General features: G+C 42.1%; 1 protein-coding gene and 1 pseudogene across 2 annotated transcripts in view; both read left to right on the top strand.

Moving 5' to 3' along the window:
• Cradd (CASP2 and RIPK1 domain containing adaptor with death domain) overlaps window positions 1–12,949 on the top strand; it is a 214,140-nt gene that overhangs the window by 123,179 nt on the left and 78,012 nt on the right. The window lies entirely within an intron of this gene.
• LOC105742493 lies at window positions 9,893–10,471 on the top strand (annotated as a pseudogene).

A 12,949-nucleotide genomic window follows, 5' to 3' on the forward strand; every position in this document is an offset into this window, starting at 1 on the left:
CCCCCAGAACTGAGCTAAGGGGCTTGTTTTCAACTCTGCCTTTTTAAATTCTAAAAGTATTCTTATACTAACAATTTAGTTACTATAGAAACCATATATAAAATATAAAGCAGTTGTCTCCATCAAACTTTGAATCCTCATTAAAAACAAAACAAAACATGTCTTTCTGGACTTTTAAATATCTATTTAAGCATACACTTTTTAAATATAAGTAGACTAATTTAGCATATGTATTTTTATGTAACTTGCTTTCTTATGTGTAGGATAGCTTGTTATGCTAATACCTAGTTCTACTTTATTTTTTAATCAGCGGATTAACATTGTACTCTATGACCCACCCTTCCTTCCTTCCTTCCTTCCTTCCTTCCTTCCTTCCTTCCTTCCTTCCTTTTCTCCTTCCCTTCCCCTTTCGTTTTTTCCAGTACTAGAGATTGAATATAGGGCCTTTGCACTGAGCTGTGTCCCCAGCCCTTTTTTATGTTTTACTTGGGGACAGGGTCTTACTAAGTTCCCCGGGATGAACTTGCTCACCTCCTGCCTCAGCCTCCCAGAGTGATTACAGGTGTGCACCAGCGTGTCCAGCTTGGAAGTGGTTTTTTTGAGTAGTCTTTAAGTTTATTTTCTCAATCTTTGCTGTATATTGTATGTTGTGCTGTAGAGAACCGCCTTGTGGTCATCTGCAAGCCTGCAAAATCTGCGTTGGATTTGATTATCTTTATTCAACTTGTGATGAAATTCTTGGGTCATAAAGTAAATGTGTTTAAAGTTTTGGGAGAACTGTCCCATTTTCATTCTATCTACCATATATGTGAATGATTGTTTACCAAGCATTTTGCTTTTGAAAGACAATCTTGAACTGAAGCCCACAGAAGGAAAGACAAAAAAGAAAGAGGCTAGTAAAAATAGTGACCATGATCCATGAAGACATGAGCACGCAAAAACTTACACATAGCAGCAGTGGTCGTGGCAGTCAGCAGTAGAAACATCCCACAGCTCCATCACATGTTGAATTGATAAAACATTTGTGTTTTCTACACACAGTAGAATGTTAGCAATAAAAACCACAGTGTGGATGGACCTTGAAAACATTATGCCAAATTAAAAAGCCAGTTACAGAACATACCCCTCCCCCCATTTATATGCACTGTCTAGAACATGTGGATCTATAGAGGGCGACAGTGGCTGAGTGGCTGCTTAAGCCTGGGCGAGGGGAGGCTGGGGTCAGGAGGCGACTGCTACTAGGCTTTGGTTTTCTTTTGGGGTAATAGAATGCCCTAAAATTAGATTGTGGTGGTGGCTGCACGACTCTGGACATACTGAAAACCACTGAGTCGCACACTTAAAATGGGTTAATTTTATGTGTGTGAATTTCAGGCCAATAAAAGTTAAAAAAGAAATGAGTGGTGGCAGAATGCATGGGAGGGGATAGAAAGGATGAGATGGAGGCATTATCATGGTCCTGTGAGGCCGGCAGGAAGACAGAGTGATGGCCAGCGTGGCAGGGGCTTGGATGGGGCAGCATCTTCCAGGCGAGGCTGGGCCTCCCTATCAGGTGGTTGGTGACAGCCAGCCACAGGGCTGGGGCTGGGTTGTGGTGAGCGGAGCCGTCTATGCTGTGCCCAGCTCAGGCTCAGAACTGAGGCTCGTGTACCGGATTACAGCTCCTTGTTCTTGTTTAATCCTTCGAAAACACAGAAGATACTGTTCTGGAAGGCAGCAATAGTTTCCTCTGCTGACCTAGAAATGCCTGCTGTGCTCCAGCGTGTGGAAAAGGAAGGTCAGAGAGAGGAAGCTGAGCTCAGCTGCTGAGTCAAGGAAAAAAGGGGAAGACCTCGGTCACGGCAGCGGTGCATGAGCTCAGTCAACTTCCAGTTCATCAGGGAGGCTTTTTTCTACAAAGTAGAAGTGTGTTTTCTTGGAATATGTTTACTAGCAAATAGCAGAATGTTTAAAAGGAAGTTAGCATGTTCAGTGGACTCTTGAGTTGTGCTGATGGATAAAGCATAGCTCGAAGGAATGAGGTTAATCTTGCAGTGGACACAACAGAGGGACTCAACATGCCTTTGTGCCAAAGCCCCCTTTTTCTTGTGATCGGGGCTTTTTGAACACTATTTCTCTTTTTCTTCTTTCCATGGTGGCTGTGCAGCCAGGTCAGAGCAGATGGTAATGCCCAAAATATTCATAGTCACTCTCAAACTTAATTACTTTCTGAGATTTTCAACTTCAGAAAGAGCCATGGTCTCTGTGGCTTCACTTGAAGGTTAATTATTTTGAGGAGGCGACTGCTGGTTTGCCAGCAGTTTACTGGGCCAGCAGCCTGGGACAGCACACGTGTGGCTTTAGTGTTGACCTAATAGCCAAGTTGCTCTGGACCAGGCAGAAGCCTTTTTCTTTGCATCTGTGTTCAGTTCATTACTTCAGGACTTATTCCTCAAAAATTCATTGAATAATATACCATGGATAATAAACAGCAAGTCTTTTTGCCCGATTGGGTTGCAGACAGAAATTTAAGGCACTTTCAAGCCTTTTTAAAGAACTAGCTTTTCCTCTGATTTTAGTTTGAATTGCTAAAGAACTTTTAGCATTGAGAGATGTGGTGGATGATTCAGAGCTTGGGGGAGAGGGAGGGGGCAATCTGGCACATGCGTGCTGGTGAAACGACAAGTGGTGGGTATTTTTGTATTTATTGCTATTCTTAGTCTAAGGCCTGTGGCTGACTAGAATTAAGCTTAGTTATACTTATCAGACTTAGAGGTTTTACTCGGAGCACATTAATATGTAGGCCTTTGGATAAATTTCAGTATGTTGAGCTGGTTATTGAAATGTAGTCCCTCTCTGCTAGAATTTCCTCTCTTTCAATAAGAAGAATAAATTTTGGCATGCTAGACTGCAGCATCATTAAGATTGTGCTTTATTTTTGCACGTAGCCACACAGGATTTTTGTATGGTTTGGGCTTATTTCTCCAGAATACATTTGTAAGACAGTAAGTTATGGCATACAGTAGTGCAGTTCTTTTTTGTGTTCTTGAATTAGAATTCTGGAAATAGCCATGAACTCCCCGGGCTTCACAATGTAAGGGCAAGGTGTGTGCGCGGCTTGCTGGGCTGGGGAGCTAAGCCTTCACCCTTTGCCAGCCTTTTAGAAACTGTGGCTGTGAACTGTCATGACCTCAGAGCACAGGCTGTTTTTGTCCATGAGCCCAAAATATTTTAAATAGGCCTGAACTATTAAATAGGCTAATGTTTAAGTAAGTCAGTTTAACTTTGCTGTTTTCTGATACTGCACATGGTTAGATTCAGCCAAATGACAAGATTGCGGGAGAGACATAATAACCATGGGTAGAGACTTTGAATTCTCCCCAGTGTCTGATACATGCTTCAATCCATAGAAAGCAAAAGGTGTTTTGTCATTTTCATTTTTTAAAACCAGGTTGAGGAAGCAGTGAGATGAAAATACATTCTAAACTTAGATTCTAAACAACCAACTTGAAAAACTGTATCTAGGTAGGACTGATGAAATTCTTAAGAGGGAGTGACCATATAGTATTGTTTGGTAGGAAGGAAGGAAGGAAGGAAGGAAGGAAGGAAGGAGGGAAAAAAGAGAGAAAGAAAGACAAAAGATGGACATAACCAAATAGTGATCGTGATATTTCAGAGAAACGACAGGTTTAGAAACTTGGGAGGTGGCACCAAAAGAGCAAAAGGAATCTAGAGAGAAATTTAAGCATTTTTTTGGTTGAAAATTATAGCATGTTTGGATGAAGAAGAAGCAGGAAAGGAACCAATTTAAGAACAAGGCACTGTTTGATGGGCTTGGGTATTAAAAGAACATGTACAGAAGATTAAAAGACAAGAGTATGATCAAGGGCAGGTTCAGAAGAGAGGCATAAACCTGTAAGGAAATACCTGCAAATCGCAAGTTCAGAGGGAGCTGATGCAAGAATGGTGCTTTTCAAAGCTGTGTTCAAAACAAGAGGAACAAGGAAAGGCTAGGCTCATCCCCCCGGCAGATGGAATCAGGTTAGCAGAGGCCGGAAAGCAGGCCTGCTCAATGACTTGGCTTCTCCCTTTATCAAAGAGAGTGATCTTCAGACTGGCATGTGGAACATAAACACAGTGAGGAGTAAGCTCAATTGTACAAGATAGGTCATAGTGATAGCAGCTGCCCCCTCGCTGTGCTGAATCTCCACCCAGGACTGAATGCCATAAGGAGAATTTCGTTCCTCTTTGCCTACAACCTATGACAGCTGTGCAGGAGGCTGTTATTGTTCCCAGCCCCATTTTATGGATGAGGAAATCAAGGCTCAGAGAGGTATAAAAGCAGGCTTACAGAGGTTGCAGAGCCAGTACATGATGGACTAAGATCCAATCTGGCCTCAAGGTTTGGCTCTTTCGATTGGACTCCCTGACTCCCAGGCCAATCGGCACCAAGTTTAGTGCTTTTTTCTTTTGTCTGTGCATGTTTGTGGTATCTTTGTTTGCATTCCTTGTGGGAGTTGGTGCACGTCCCTAACACATCTTTATTCTCTTTTTCACTTGCCCCATCTTTTGATCCCTTTCCTATTTGAAAAGATCTGTCTCATTCTTACCAATTAGCTGTCTTTAATTTTTCTCTTTATTTCCATTTGGGTTTGTCATGTAAGAGAAACCATGTGATATTTAAACTCGTGCATCTGATTTACTTCACTAAATTAGGGTCTTGGGGACGTCCATTTTCCTATAAATGATTCAAGTTGATCCTTATGGTTCATTCCTCTGTGTATGCACACACCCGATTTTCATTTTCCAGTCTCCTGTTGGTGGACATGTAGGCCACGTCCAAGGTTTGGCTGTTAAGAGCTGTGCTGCTGTGCACATGGGAGCGCAGGAACCAGTGCCATGTGAAGTCTTAAACTTCTTCTGGAAGGTACCTACCAGAGAAACAGCTAGGTCAAATAGAATTTCTAGTTGTAGTTTTCTGAGGAACCCCCAGGCTGATTGCCATAGTGGCTGTACTTGTTAGGCACAGGCGTGAACTTTCTGAACAGAGCCCTGGTTGTACCAAATTTTGAAACAAGATTGTATCTTTCAATTTAAATTAGATGGTAAGGTATGTAGATAAACCAACACAACCCCTGGAGATGGCTTGGAGAACTAGAGAAAGAATCATTGCCAAAATAAAAAAAGCGAAATATGAAGTGACAATAAACAAAGACTAACTTAATTTCTTTCTTAAAGATCTGCGTTGGACCATATAGAACCGACAACTTGATATTTGCTGATCCATGGTGAACCTAAGGTTCTGTTACGCAAGTGGTCTGTGAAAGTTGCAGATGAAAGGAAGGATCCTCAGGACGCATCATAGTTCACCAAGCATGTCTAATTAGAGCAAATTAGATAGACCCCAGCCCCACTGCTTCCTCCTTTTCTTCATCTCTTTCCTCCTCGTTACCTAGTTGCTGCCGTTAGAGGACCCTATAATGGTTTATGAACCAGTGAATTAATCTAGGTTCTATCTGGTCAGTTTAAATTTAGTTGAACTACTTCATGCAGATTACGGAGGTTAGACAGATTTTACCAAAATTTAAACACGGCTTATGGCATTCTTTTAGTCCAGTGGTGGGGAACCTTTTAGCGTTTTGTGCCATTGGCTCACCACCATTACTTGACATAGCAACTCTGTGAAAAGAGACATGCTAAGCTGGCCACCTGAGACTGGGCGTGGTGTCGCGTACCTGTGATCCCAACGCTGGAGAGACTGAAAATAAGAGGATTACTATGAGCTTGAGCTGCGTAGCGAGACCCTGCACAGGAAAAAAAAAAAAAAAAAAAAAAAGGAAATATGTTTTTGGCCTGGATTATTCTCAGCCAACCCATGGCACTTCCTGGTACTTTCTGAGAACCCAGTGCATGGCAATCATCCGTGTCTATGTCGCTCATGCTGGATTCTGAGGAACTCTAAAGTGGCTAGAAAAAGTTACGAAGTGTTGTTTTGTGAGAGCGCAGTTTGGGAAGTGCTGACCTAGGAAGGAATTTGTTCTAAACCTGTCTAATGACAGACCTGAGGCTCACTGGCCGATGACTGACTTAGGGAATCAATCTCTTCCGTCTTTTCAAAACCCGGACTGGATTTGTCATCTCTTTGATTCCTTAGACTGTTGCACATTTTCATTTTGTTTTTGTCTTTTCAAGACAGGGGGTCAGTCTCTCAGTCGGTCTCTCTCTCTCTCTCTCTCTCTCTCTCTCTCTCTCTCTCTCTCTCCAAGGATTGGTACCAAAATTGTTGTGGTGCCATTATTATCCAAGAAAAGTATGTGCAGTCTAAAGTCCTGAGGAGTGATGCGTGCCTTGGTGATTCACAGGTGACAAGCAGTTGGGTCATGTAGCTATTTCAGGGACCCTTCAGTTTTCTATCGTGAAATGATGTGGCCCCTCCATGCTTCAGGGTTTAAGGTAATTGGATCTCACCACTGCCTTCTCTTTCAGTGGCTCTAGTCTATGTGGTTTATATTTTTATTAATTTTCAAGGAAGAAAACTCAAACTTCAGCTAAGAACTTGTTTGCATATGCCATGACTGTGTTGGGATTTACATTTTGCAGATATTGAAATAAAATAGAATTAATCTTGCCCTGTAGGTTGGCTGGATGTGAGATATTTACCAACACAAAAGCTGCAGTCACTTTTTCAAAAGAAATTATAATTCTTTGAACATAGTTAATTTTCTCATAGTAATGAATAAGCCCAAAGTAATGAGACTAATCGGATTATATTTTATTGCCCAAGCAAAACATTCTCAGAAGTTATAGCTAGTGTTCACAGAAGACTGGTGAATTCCATGGCAGCTTTAGCATTTGAAGGGTAGGATGGAGAACAGTTTAATAATGCTTAGTACACTTCTACTGCTTAATGATATGAAACAAAGGTCGCTAAAATGCAACTGCTGCTGAATAAAACTGTCAAGAGTAAGGCTGGGGTAGCCGTCCTATAGTTTTGTCTGACTCTAAGAGCACGGGGTATTGATTACAATGGTGTAGGCCAGCGATGATAAACCTTTCAGAAATTCCAAGGATGCAAACAGCGTACTGCAGTGTGTGTACCCCTGTCTCCACCCCCTGGGTCCGCAGCACACACAGCAGGGAGCGTACTGTGGCACAAGGGTGTATGCAGGGAGCTCTTTTTCCTAGCAGACTGCAAGCTCTTTGAAAGCAGTGATTGACTCTCTTAGTCATCCATGTAGTGAACTTAGATCTAAACTCCTGATGCAGCCGCACGGGCCTGTGGTCACCAAGCACTGCAGGTGCCATTACGTCAGGGGGTCTCTCTTCCCCACATCTCGACTGCAGCTAGGAAGACTGAAGCTCTGGCCACAGCAAATGTTTGCTGAGTGAGTAAGGGGATGAATGAATAAAGGACTGAAGTATTTTTGCTGTGTGCTTGAGGACCCTTTTGGAAACAGGCCTGACCAATGCAGACTTTGGGGACTTGCTCTTTATGTGGCAACTGTGACATGCAGGCAGCACTTGCTGCTGATTGTGGTTGTGCTACAGGCATAGCCCCCTTTCCACCTTTTTGAAATTTTCCCTTTCAGTCTGTTCATCCTCAGAAGCAGCAGCTGGGGTATGATTTTCTTTCTTATTTCTTTCCCTCATCCCCATCTTTCCTTTCATTAAATTTAATTTTTAGTGTTTTAAAATTTTTATTGGTACATGTTTGCAGTACATAGCAACTGTTTTCTCCCTGGGGAGCTGACACAGGTACACAACACAGCTTAATTCTTTTACTCCCCCTTCTCTTCCCCTCCCTCCCACCCCCTGACTTTGGTCCCCGTTCCATATGCAAAGATCTGTCTGTTTCCTATTATCTATCTTTTACTTAGGTCTTTATGTATACTTTTAGTTTCTCATATAAGAGAAACCATGAGACATTTATTTTATTTAACATTATGGTCTCACAGTGCATCTATTTTCCTACAAATGACTTAAATTTATCTTTCTTTATAGCAGAGTAGTACTCCACTGTGTATAAGTACCTTCTTTCCCTTTTCATGTCTCTGTGGCTTTGGAATAAAATCTTCCTGGATGCTGATGCTGTTTACCCTAAATGTGTCATATAATCATATATAATGGTATCAGTGCAAAAAATTGTACGTTGCTAGTAGGGAAGTGAAAGCAGAGAGCTACCTTGCATAGGACTACACAAGTGAACTGGAAGCGTGAGGGACAAGCCAGTGCTCGTGGGTTCAGGTCTCGCATTCTGTCCGTTCCTCACACAGCCTCTTCTGAGTGTACCGCATCTCTGCTCTGTGCTTGTCTCTGATCCCTGTTTCTCCTCATCTGCCATTTTCTCACCCCAGAGCACAGACTAGGGAGACCCTTGGACACGACTTTTCACAGGATACTGAAACTTTGCTCATCCTACAAATCATTTGGTTGTGCAGCCCTTTGTGTCTTTGACCCTTTGGTTGAACCTAGGCTGTTTCCAACTTTATCATGATTTACCTTTGTCTCTCCTGTTTCTTCGTAGAAGAGTCTGGGGTTATGGCTATGCTGTTTCCTCCCTTCTACCTACCTCTGACTGTCATATTCCAGAGAGGCAGAGCCACGGCTGGGATTGTGGGCTCTGGGGACAGTGGGCCAGGATTGAAATCCTGACTTCTAGTGCTTCGTAGTCAGGTGAGTTGGGCAAGTTACCTGTGTCTGTTTCCTGACTTGAAAAGTGAAGATCTGAATTGTACCAAAATCCCAGGATTGTAGGTTTAATTCATCTGAGCACTTAAAGTAAAAAGCTCACAGAAAAACCCTTAAAATACTAAGTTTATATTGAAAAAGGCTAAGAGACTCTCTCCTAGCTTAAGACTCATCTACCAACTGCTTTGTAGGGGCTCATTGGTCTCTTGGTTTACCCTGGGGAGAAACTGTGGCAAGACTGAGGAAAAGATAGACAACAGAAAAGCGCTGGGTTCAGGGGGAGGCCTGTTTGCCTGAGGGGGAAAGAACCCTGAACAAGAACAGTGGGGCACTTATTTATATACTCTTGCAAAGTTAGTACCGTGAGACACATGGTTGCCTAGCAACTAATGACTGAAATCGTCAGGGCAGGATGCTTTTCTCGACGGTGGTAGCTTGACTGCTTTAGGCACTGTGGCCTTGTCCTGCTGTCATACATATGACCAGTTTCCAGCTTCAGTACTCCTGACCCTGCTTGAGTTTTCTGGTCCTTTGCTTCCTGTTCCTCCCTACCCTTTGGAATTCTGTCTCTGTCTGCTCCTCTGCTCTGGTTCAGCAGCTCTTCAGCCCCAAGGCTCCACCTTGGACCTTTCCACTGCCTCCTCTGGGCCGTGTGGTTTTTCTCTGCCCCACAGGGCCTCTGTCAAAGAGCTTCAGAGCCTTCATAAGTCCTCAGACCTTACAGTGAGGAAGACATGTGAGTCATTCTCCAGCTTGCACCTTCTCTAAACACACAGTTAAACTCACCAAAACACAGTGATCCCAGCATAGGTGTCGCTTTGATACGTGCTGGTCCAGAATGTGGGTTCAGCAGAGCAGCACTCATTTAGGAAGGGTATTCTTCTCTGCTCGTTCTGCTTGTGTGCTTGTTCTGAGTCCAGAGTTCACAGAGATTCGAAGCTTGGCCTTTACAGCCCCTTAGCCCATCAGCAGCTGACCACCTATCAACAACAAATTCTTTTTGTTAATTCATGGAAAATATTATACAAATTTAATTACCCACCAAAAACCTAGCCCTAAGCATGAACTCTAAAAATGGGTTTTTAATGCTCTACTCTGATCCATCAGTTGCAAAATCAGTGAAAGGCTACTCATCTTTTTTTTTTCATCTTTCATTAAGAGTAATTTCTCTTTTCCGCCTGCTCCCCCATCACCCCCCAAGCGCCGCCCCAGCTGCATCGTGCTTGCTCTGAGCTCCCGGCTCCTGCTAAGCTTGCGCGGCTGCCACCTCCCTCAGCCACCATCATGATTATCTACCGGGACCTCATCAGCCACGATGAGATGTTCTCCAACATTTACAAGATCCGGGAGATTGCGGACGGGCTGTGCCTGGAGGTGGAGGGCAAGATGGTCAGTAGAACCGAGGGCGCCACTGACGACGTGCTCATTGGTGGCAATGCCTTCGCTGAAGGCCCAGAGGGCGAAGGCACCAAAAAGCACAGGAGTCACCGGTGTAGATATCGTCATGAACCATCACTTGCAGGAAACCAGCTTCACACAAGAAGCCTACAGGAAGTACATCAAACATTATATGAAATCAATCAAAGGCAAACTTGAAGAACAAAGACCAGAAAGAGTAAAACCGTTTATGACAGGGGCTGCAGAGCAAATCAAGCACATCCTTGCTAATTTCAAAAACTATCAGTTCTTTATTGGTGCAAACATGAATCCAGATGGCATGGCTGCTCTCCTGGACTACCGTGAGGACGGTGTGACCCTGTTTATGATTTTCTTTAAGGGTGGTTTAGAAATGGAAAAATGTTAATGGATTCGATGGTAACCTTGGATCTATCACTTGTCATAACTGGCTGCTGCTTGTCATCTACACGACACCAGGATTTTAGACAAATGGGACTGATGTCATCTTGAATGTTTTATTTTGACCATGATTTATTTGGAGTGGAGGCATTGTTTTTAAGGGAAAAACCATGTCATGTAGGTTGTCTAAAAATAAAGTGCATTTAAACTAAAAAAAAAAAAAGTGATTTCTGTGGATCCTCAATACATTTTGGCTAACGGTATTTTTCTCAAAGTAGATATGGAAAACATCTGTACTTCTCCCTACCCGTGCAGCCATGCCCTGACCTCCTCTACACTTTCATCTGGAGTCTACATATTATTTCATCGTACCTTACACTGTAAGCCCTATATTGCAGGAATGACTTTCTCAATTACATGGTAAGGACTGTTCTGAATCCTTTGTTAAAAAAATCCACTGAATTGTGTCTAGTTTTTTACTTTGGAAAAATGATAAAAATTATAGTAGCTTTTTCTGTCATTTAAAAACTAAACATACTCTGAACCTGTCAGATTCATTGACTTTAATGACTGAAATTACACCATGTACCAAATTATGGCAGAATAAACTCGTCAGCATATTTATAGTGGCATGAGCTAGTCTGCCCGCCCGCCTGCCTGCCTGCCTGCCTGCCTGCCTGCCTGCCTGCCTGCCTGCCTGCCTTCCTTCCTTCCTTCCTTCCTTCCTTCCTTCCTTCCTTCCTTCCTTTCTTCCTTCCCTTTCTCTGTATTTGTGTGTTTCATTACTTGCCGTGATTTCTGAAGCACCAGGCTTTTTCCACCCTTGTGTAAAGGCAGTCAGAGGCAGATCTTTAAGGGCCTTGGGCTCTTTTCTTTCCTGTGTTGGACTAGATACTTGTCATGACTGCTGTTTAGCATTCCAGATGAGCAGTACACGTATTATAAAGATTGCCTTTAGGATGTCAATGGCCAGATTGTTTTAGAAGAACTTTGAAAAGGAAACAATGAATGACTGCAAGGAGTTAAAGGGGGGGGGGCTCACAGGCTTTATTTTTAAGATTGATAAGGGGATGGGCTATTTCTCATGGAGAAGCTGGGGATACCACTTTTTAAGGTATTGCACTTGCTAGAAGGTAACATTTTAATTTTACTTTAATTTCCAAACTGCTCCTCTAAGTGTAATTGAATTTCAACTGTACAGCAGTTCTGTGAAGTTGGTAGGGAAGGTTATTATTCCCAACATCCAAAGAATCCTAAGAAAACTAGAGTGGATCAGATCTTGGGACTGAAACCACATGTCAAGCGTCTAAGTACACTGCTCTCGCTACTGGATCTGGAAATTTCACACTTGACTGTTCAGGAGGTCTGGGAGCAGTCTGAGAAATTCTCGTTTTGGTCACATCCCTCAGGGGACTGACTCTGATGCAGGTGTTACCAATCTTTTTATATTCATGTCTCTATACAGGATAGCTTGGATAATTGTACTGCTGATTTCTGCTGGCCTACTGCGAGAAGCAGTTAATGCTTAAGTTTTTTCTCTCCTTTTAAATTTTTATAACTTTTTTTGACCACTTGTGCATGCTTATATCTGTTAATCTGAACAAATAATTTGAAGGCAACAGTGTGCAATATAACAGCCATTGTTGAGTTTCTGTTATCTTGTCTAGTGAAATTCTGTACCATTTCTAATGTGTGGGGTTTTTCCCACCATTTTTTAAATTCTCTCTCTCTCTTTTTTAAAAAAAACAAAAAAACAAAAACACCCTCCACTCTACACCATCTTATGCCCTGGTTTTCAGCTTCCTTTTAATTAAGTGTATTTAAAATATTAATTTTAAGATAGTATGTTTAACTGGAGACAACAAAACTTTGAAATTCATTTAAATGTTGTACCCCAAATCCAAAATGATACACACACCCACACCCACATACACGCGCGCGCGCACACACACACACACACACACACACATTATATGTTACAAGGCTGGAAACCTTAAAGGTGTCCATCAGAAGAAGAATAGTTTAATAACTAAACAGTACATTCATGCAGAGGAGTAACATGCAGCTACAAGAAAGAATGAGGAGAATGTCAACATTTCATGTGAAGCAATTTTTAGAACATAATCTATCACACAAATAAAGTAGAAAAGAGTATTTATACATTATATTGCTTTTAGCTTAAAGAAAGGAAAATATATGTGTGCTTGCTTACATTTAAAAGAGGGAAGTACAGTATAAACAGAAAACTGACTTTAAAATAAGATATTTTGACTTCACATCCTGTGTGGGACATGGCTTCAGGCAAAATGAAAATGATCACCAAGAATTCTTTTTTTTTTTCAAAGTTTTATTGATAAACAGATAGCAATGAGACAGTTTCAAATCAAATTGGAAGTACAGTTTCAACAAATAATACACTGCATATATTCTTCTTAGTGGTTAATTGCTGTACAAGATGCGGACTTCAGATCCTATTTACAAACAC

The sequence above is a fragment of the Octodon degus genome, unplaced genomic scaffold, assembly GCF_000260255.1.
Source record: "Octodon degus isolate 3935 unplaced genomic scaffold, OctDeg1.0 scaffold00004, whole genome shotgun sequence".
NCBI lineage: Eukaryota > Metazoa > Chordata > Mammalia > Rodentia > Octodontidae > Octodon > Octodon degus.